Here is an 8,415-nt window from a genome sequence, read left to right as displayed (position 1 = left end):
TTTATCACCACGGATGTGATTGATCTTGGAGTACATTCCATGTGCTGATGAGTAGAATATATATTCTGTGATAGTTCCTTCTTACATGTTTTGCAGAATTCCACTGAAAAGCTGTGTGGTCCAGGGTTTTTTTGTGTTTTTTTTTTTTTTTTTGTAGGTAGTTTTCTTATGACAAAGTCAATTTCCTAGGTTATTATTGGTCTATATAGTGCCTCAGTGTCTTCTTGCATCAACCTTGGTAGATTGTTTGATGTCAGAAAGTTCTACATTTTATTTAGGTAACCGAGTTTGATTCCATATAGGTGTTCATAGTAATCTCTTATAATCATTTGTATTTACTCACGGTCTGTTGAAATTTGCTCTTTTGTGTTTCTGATTGTTTATTTTATTTTTTTTTCTATCTCTCTTTTTCTTGGTAATTATGGCTAGGGGGTCCATCAATCTTATTTATCTTTTCAAAGAATGGACTTTTCGTTTTGTTGATTTTTTTCTCCGTTATTTTTGTCTTCTATGTTCTGTATTTGGGCTTTTAGTTGGGTGATCTGGATTCTTCCGCTAACATTAGGGTTTGGAGGTCTTGTCTTTCCAGCTCCCTTAGGTAATTTGTTGAACTGGTAACTTGTGATCTTTCTATTTTCTTGATGTGTGTTCATAGAGATATAAATTCCCCTCTTAGGACTCTTTTCATGACATCCCAGAGATCTTGGTAAGAAATTTCTTCATTTTAATTTGTTTCCAGGATCTTTTAATTTCTGTTTTGATTTTTGTGTTGACACAGGGGTCATTCAGCATCATGCTGCTTGGTGTCCATGTCTTTGTGGGCTTAGGGGAAATTGTTTTGGTGTTGATATTTCTTTTTATTCCACTGTAGTCTGAGAAGGCGCATCGGAGTATTTCAATCTTATGAAATTTTTTTATGCTTGATTTATCACGAAGGATGTGATTGATCTTGGAGTACATTCCATGTGCTGATGAGTAGAATGTATATTCTGTGCTTGTTGGGTGGAATGTTCTGTATGTATCTATTAAGTCCATTTGGTCAAAAATCAAGTTGAGGTTCCAGATGTCTTTGTTGATTTTTTGGCTTCAATTATCTATCTAGGGTTGCTGGTGGGATATTTAAGTTCCCAGCAATTATAGTGTTAGAGTCAGTATCTTTTTTTAGTTTACTTAGTAGTTTCTTTATAAACACTGGTGCTCCTGTCTTGGAAGGATATATGTTTAGGGTCGATATTTCTTATTGATGGATTGACTCTTTTATCATTATGAAGTGTCCTTCGATATCTTTTAAAATTTTTGATAGCTTGAATGCTGTTTGTCTGATATTAAGATTGCAACTACTGCATTCTTTTGTGATACATTCAGCTTGAAATTTATTTTCCGTCTTCTAACTTTGAGTTTGTGTGCATCCCTTGTGGCATGATGAGTTTGCTGAATGCAGCAAATTATTGAATCATGGTTTTTTTTAATCTGGTTTGCCATTCTATGTCTTTTCAGTGGTACACTTAGTCCATTCATGTTCAGGCTGATTATTGAATTGTGAGCATTTATTCCCATCATGAGCTTATTATCAAGTTTTTTCTTTGTTTGTTTGTTTTTCTTTTATGTTTGGGGTTGATGTATGTGTTTCTTTTCAAGTGTGCAGTCACAATGTGCTCTCTGTTGATTCTGTGCTCTCCTGTTCTCTTGGGAAGTTTGTGGTCATTCTTTTTTTTTTTCCTTTCTTCTGTGCTTATTACCTTTTAATGCATCTCCTGTAGAGCTGGTCTTGAAGCTACATAATCTCCCAGGGATTGAGGAGGGAGTGGTAGGGGTAGGTGAGGCTTCAGTCCTCCCCTCCCACTCTTATATGGTTGAGGGGTTCCCTCCAGTGGTAAGGTATGGGATTGTCTCTACCCTAGGTACTGGTGGGGGTTATGCAAGCCAGGCTTATCCTGGAGCAGAGTCCTCATGTCATGGCCAATGTCCAGGTTCTGCCTGGGTTCATCCCTCTCAGTCATACACTTGCCATCTGGGTCTGATGTCCAGAGGTTTGCCAGGGAGGAGGTGGTTGGGTCATCTCCGGACTCACTACTAATCTCTTATGGGGTCTTTCTCATCCTTTTCTCATCGCACCCTTTGTCCAGCAAAGGGAAGGGAATCAGGGCAAGAATCCCTTCCTGCAAAGGGAAGGGAATCACGCCTGAAACTCAGCACTCATCCTGTCCCTCCAAAGTTTGTGTTTTCGGATATTTCCTCTTGGTCACAATCAACCTCTGAGTAGTTAACCCACCAGTCACAGAGATCAAGTGGCTCCATGGTGAGAAAGCCGTGGTGAGAACTTCCCCACCCAGTTTTCAAAGAAGGTGACAAAGAGTCTGTTTCATCTTCTCCAGTGGGTCTTTGCCTCTGACTCCCTTGCAGTGCTCCCTCCACAGCCATTGCTCGCAATCTCCAGCCACGTGTGGCAGTGGTAAGGCAGAGCCTGGAGCCAGAAGTCACTAGTGGTAGCTTCTGCATGAGAAGAGTTTTGCTGATTTTTTTAAAAAAAATAATGCTTGACTTCTGCACCTCAGGAATCAGTGGGGTCCAAGTAGAACTGCTGTAGCATCAGTCACTGCACCAAGAGAAACCTGGCTCTTTATTCCTGAATCCCCACTCAGTCAGCCACTCACACACCCACTTACTCACAGACATATACACAAATTTTTCCATACACTCAGTCATTCACAAAGGGACTCACATAGTTTAACTGCCTCCACTATCTTACTTCTTATCCCTACAATATTTTGTATGGATATTGCATGTTTGTATTGTATGTTTTGCTATCTTTCCAGGCAGAGTATTAGCCCTTTGGGGGTCACCATATCTTAGTTATTTTCCATTACTTAGCAAAATATTTTGTCCTACATAATTTAGAATAACTAGTATATTGTGTAAATATAAATGAATGAGTGTTTACAGGACTTTTATTCTGTAAACTTTTATCCAAGTGATGGGATGCAATTTCTCAAGTTTCTCATGTGCTTTGGATTGCTATGTGTTGTAAGATAACTGTAAAGATAACTTAAAGATGAAAATGTGAGAGAAGCAAAAGAAAATGTCAGAAGAGTAGAGTTTTTTTTTAAATATGGCAGCTTTAGAAAAGCAAAGTTAGAGGAGGAAAAGCTAACCAAATCTCCTACTACACCTTTTATAGTAAAGGAAGGAGTTGAATGTTTAAGAGGGAATGCAGAGTTGGGGCTAGGGAAGGAAAAGTCAATAATCCTCAGATCATAACAATATAAACCTCTTGAAAACTGTATTGCAGTATCCAAAAGATTGCATCTTCATATTTACATGATTTGAACCAATTAATTTACAATGAATTGAATGACAATTCGATTGATTCATTTACAACCTTCTTGTTGGAATTATTGAATGAGGATAATGTTTGAGTGAGGGTGTCCTTGACAGCTGAGTATTATGGCGACTCTGATTTATTTGAATCAGCAACAGTCACACCTCTAAGATGGATCTTTGAGGCAAGCTTGAATGCTGCCTCTGGGACATGGATCACAATACATATTTGGTTTCACATCTGACCCCCTTCACAATTCCTCATTTAACCTCAGAATAGCTCCACATGCCTCTCACTTATCAACATATTTGGTTGACACGTGTGTGTAGAAAACAATGCATAGAAAGGACACATGACGAGTCACCTAGGAGGAAAGGGGAAAAAGATGAGTGGAAAGAGAGTCTTTATTGCATGTATATAACTTTATTTATAAAACATGACAGCATGACATATGTGTCAGTACTTGCCAAACTTGAAAGGTGGATGCACAAGATCGGTTGTAGTATATTCAGATTAACTGCATATTTAAAAGTGTTCATGATTTTTAAAAGAACACTTTGTGTTCCCACATACTGGGAGGAAGTAGGGAGACAGGAACCTCCTCAAGACCTCTGAGTTCCCTGGGATTGCAGGAAGGACCAGGTGGCACTTAGAGTCTGAGCCCTCCTAATAATGACTCCCTGGAAAAATGATCATAAGATTCATACCCAGCAGCAGCAATCAGGTCACCTGATGTTAAGCTGGATCTCAATAAGGTCACTCCTGTTTTTCGGATGCCTTGTTCCCAGGGGATAGTCCCTAGACAGTGTTGTTGTCTGTGGTCGTGGCTCTGCTGGTATCCAGCATGGTGGTCACCTATGTTCTATTCAGGTGTGCAAGAAAAGACAAAGGTAAATGGGAGAAGAGAGGGAGATTTACTTCACTTGTGGAGGAATCATAGGCCAACAGTTCAATGTAAATCAGAAGGAGACTTAGGGTATCTTCATAATTTAAAGGCAAGAAGAAAAGTACTGAAGCGGAAGATCATTCCACCTGCACACACTCTACTGTGTCTTGGATTTAAACTCCTCTGAGTTTTTGTACCTACTTTTTCCTTTTCCTGAAATGCTCTTTTTCTTGATCCTTTCTAGGTTATCCCTACTTCCCTGCAGGACCTAATGAGCTACTTATTCAGGAGGGTTCTAAGGCCTCCCCAGGACCCACAACCACGTGTCCCTTCATTATCACATTGTGTATTGTGTGTGCATACCAAAAAGACAAGGTGGCAGGTTCTCCTCTGCTGCCAGTCCCTGTGACCTTTTCAGTGCCACAGGACATGGATGTGAGTCCTCCTCTGCTCCTTGTCCCAGTGGCCTGCTCAGTTCCACAAAAGAAAAGTCTAGGTGAAAACCCTTATTCATGAGCGAGTGAATAGACCTGCCCATAGAACCAGTCAAACTTCACCAACTTCAGGAGAAATTAGTGGAGGGCAGAGGTACTAAGGAAATTCTTAACTGGACAATCTCCCTATAAAGAGACATAACTGGAGCTGGGCACTAGGGAACTACTGAGGGACCTATAAAAAGACACTCCAAGAGAAGGCTTTCCATTTGACCTTCTAAACTCTCAGGTGACACTAAGGGGAGATGAGTTCTTCTTATTTTGCAACCTCCCTCTATCAATCTTCTGCTCTTGGGCCTAGAGGATTTGGAGCTCAGGAAAGATAGACAGAGTCAGCAGGCTTAGGAGGAGGGGGAAAGGCCCTGTCTGGGCTGGAAAATTTAGCACCTAAGTTCTACACAGAAAAATGACTCAGGGGAGCTTGTTGGAAGGGCCAAAAGTGAAAACAAATGAGACTGTTTCCTACTTAAACTCAATGGGTTCCAAGTCATTCCATAAACAAGTTACAACAGCATAGATAACTGAATGTCACAGTCACATTTAGTCAGGTGTTTATTAAGTAGATGTTCTGGAAAAGTTCAGAATTGTATGAATTGAGCACTATTCAGGATACATCCTAGGTGAGTATCTACTGGGGAAACTTATAAAAGCAAGGTTTATGAGGACATTTACTGAATCTTATTACCTGAAATACTGACAGGGGTAAGTTAGTAAAGATGAATGAGAAGAGATTTCCTGGAACTCTCAGTTGACCCCAATCCTATACTCATATGGAGTCTGTTCATGGGGTCAAATCAACAGGAGCTTTAGATTAGTGTGACCAGTTCCCAAGGCAGTGGGGTAGCTACACAGGAGACTGTGGTTTTGAAACATTTTAAAGTGTGGATTAGGAAACTCTAGAGATTCATGGGCTAAAGTTTTAGTTTGTTCACACACAGTCTGCTGCTTGGTCTGCCTGTGTGAGTGGTAGCTCTCTCATCAGCTCAGAGTAGAGTGAAGCAGCTGCCTCCCATCCTTCTGTCCAGGGACATCCCTTTCTGAGAACTACCTGTACTGTCTTATTGATAATCTAGTTTCTCCTTATCACTTCTTAGGCCTCCACTTAAATGTTTTTGAGATGAACTGAGAATCTCAAAACCAGTGGTAGGCAACCTTTGAACTTTCTGGAAGAAGGGGTAGAAATGTAGTTACTTGACACCTATTTTATCAGCTTGGAACCACAGCTAAACTTTCAGGACAGAAAGAGATCCTACTTAACATCTCATCCTATTTCCAATTAAACAAATTCATAAATAAAAAGGTATTTTCCAGTTTGTCCTTTCATTTTTAATTCAGAAAATAGGAGCTGCTCTCTGTATCAGCCATATACTGGATTGCTAAGTCTTTGACATCAGGATCTCTGTTGTCAGGTGGGGACTGTGTTTTGGAATTAATTTTATGTGGGTGGGATTAGGAGGGCACTTTCTAACACACTGATGTTTTGGTTTGTTTATTTGTTCAGAAAAATAGAATAAGAGTATTATGTGATATTTATTTTTAACAGTGTTTGAACCTTTAATGTCGAATAACATTTCACACTGGATGCTCTTGGGTTTTACTATTTGAAAGCCAAAATTCACATGCAATTGTATACCCATTTATAGTGTAAAATATTGCCTAGAGACAAATAAAATGTCTTTCTGATACTTTCTATAAAGGAATTATCAATATTCATGGATAGGGAAGTTTGTTAGGCATAAATGAAGAAAGATAATATGTGTCAATTTATCCTGTATGAGGTCTGGGATTGTTCTCATTTAGGAAGACAAATTTATAGATAAGATCATAAAATATCATTCTTATTAAGTAAGATGAATCCATAATCAGCTTGTAAGCATGATGATGTGGCTTTGATTCAGGAAATGAATATTGGTTAAGTTTATGGCCTCGATAAAATGTGTATCTATTTTCCAGAAAACACTAGCTCCAATGTCAGAAATGATCACAATTTCAGTAACAAGTAGTAGTTACCTGCTCCAGGATCCCTTCATTAAGGTCCATCAGCAACAGTACCTTATCCTTTAATTCCACAACATCCCTTAAATAAAACTGCCACTGCACAGAGACTCAAGTGTATCATCCACTGATGCTCCCAACAGACAGAGAAGAGCCTCCCAGGGGCTCTACAATGAGCTAGGGACCTGTTTCATGCACATAGCTGCCATCGCAACTCCATGTCCACTGGGAGAGACATGTTGTGCTTTCTCTAAGAGACCCATCCAGGCCACTCCTGGGGTCTCCAGAGCCCTCCAAATTTTATCAGCATCCTACTATGAGATATGGATGTTCCTGGTGTTGCCACTGCCTGAATGGATTGAAGAAACTGCTTCCCAAGGGCTGCACCTCATTCTCACCTTCCAGAGCTGTTTCCCTAAAGGCTCTTGGATCATATGTATAAAAAAGCACAACAGTGACATCAAAAAAGCCATTTCGGTGGTTTATACACAGCTCCTCTCCCTTTGGCGTAAGCCGAAATTCTAAAACCTCAGCCCAGAGAAATGAATGATGGTGTCTGAAAGCTTGTTCCTACTTTATCTGACTTAGATCATATTCAGATTTAGATTTTCTGCCTGTAAAAAAATCTTCCCCCATAAGACAAGCCATGATCAAATTTTAAAATGCTCTCAATAGACCCAGACTACAAAGCTCTATTCACATCTAGTCAGCATTGACTTTAAGTTAATCCCAAACTGAAAACCACTGCACATCAATTATTTATTTTTCCATTAATTGTCTTCAACTTTGTTTACAATGATTGTATTAATACTTGTTTGGGTGAAAGGAAAACTCGAATGTATTAGAACAAACATCACACCTGGAAAAAGGAAAGCATTTCATTACAGTTTAAGCAATTATTAAGCAATTTTTTAAAAAAATTCTTACTGGGGAACACTATTTCATCAATGCCATAAAATTTCATATATATTTATCCAAGGTATCCCATGTATAATAAATTGTACTTCACAATGGTGATGCATAGGTAAGTAAGATGGAAATATTCCTTTTTTCTTATGTATCTAATATTAAAACAAGAACAGCAAATATTAAACAAATATGACATTGAAGAAATAGCAGTTAGAGGTAAGAGTCAAGAGGTAGACGTAGGCCAGCCAGATCAAGAAACCTTATAGGCCATGAGAGAGTTTTGATGTATATCTCCTAAGTGGTGAAAAGAACTGAAGGATTTTGAGCAGAGAGAGGTTTAACTATATGATTGTAAGATTTAGGTTTACAGACAATGCACTATAGAATCCATCAGTATTTTCAAGAGAGGATTCAGAGGACAGTAGCTGAAGAGGCCCCTTTTGAGGAGGTAGAGAAGGGGTGAGGGACAAGGCAAGGCATCCTAGATCTTAATGGAGCTAGAATCAAGATGCTTGGAGAGAATGCAGGGTGGAGGGTGACATGTAGTGATGGAGGAGGAAAATGAGACCGTTCTCTGTTTCTGTGTTCTGGTGTTTTCTAACAGGTTGGGTGATGTCCATAGGTCCATCCTTGAGCCACATATTCCAGAAATCTGAGGCAGACCTTCACTGATATCTACAAATCATATGGGTATTATAGTCTAGGATGAAATTTCTTGGTATTTTAGGAATTACATGTCTTATTTCCTTCTGTTTGTTAGACAAATTCAATGATGAACTTGGTAAATTCTTTTATTATCACTTATGCTAAAT

Source organism: Carlito syrichta, unplaced genomic scaffold (assembly GCF_000164805.1).
Source record: "Carlito syrichta isolate Samal-C Ts95f unplaced genomic scaffold, Tarsius_syrichta-2.0.1 Scaffold305345, whole genome shotgun sequence".
NCBI classification, from domain to species: domain Eukaryota; kingdom Metazoa; phylum Chordata; class Mammalia; order Primates; family Tarsiidae; genus Carlito; species Carlito syrichta.
The sequence above is the reverse complement of the archived record's forward strand: the minus strand, read 5'-3'. Positions refer to the sequence as shown.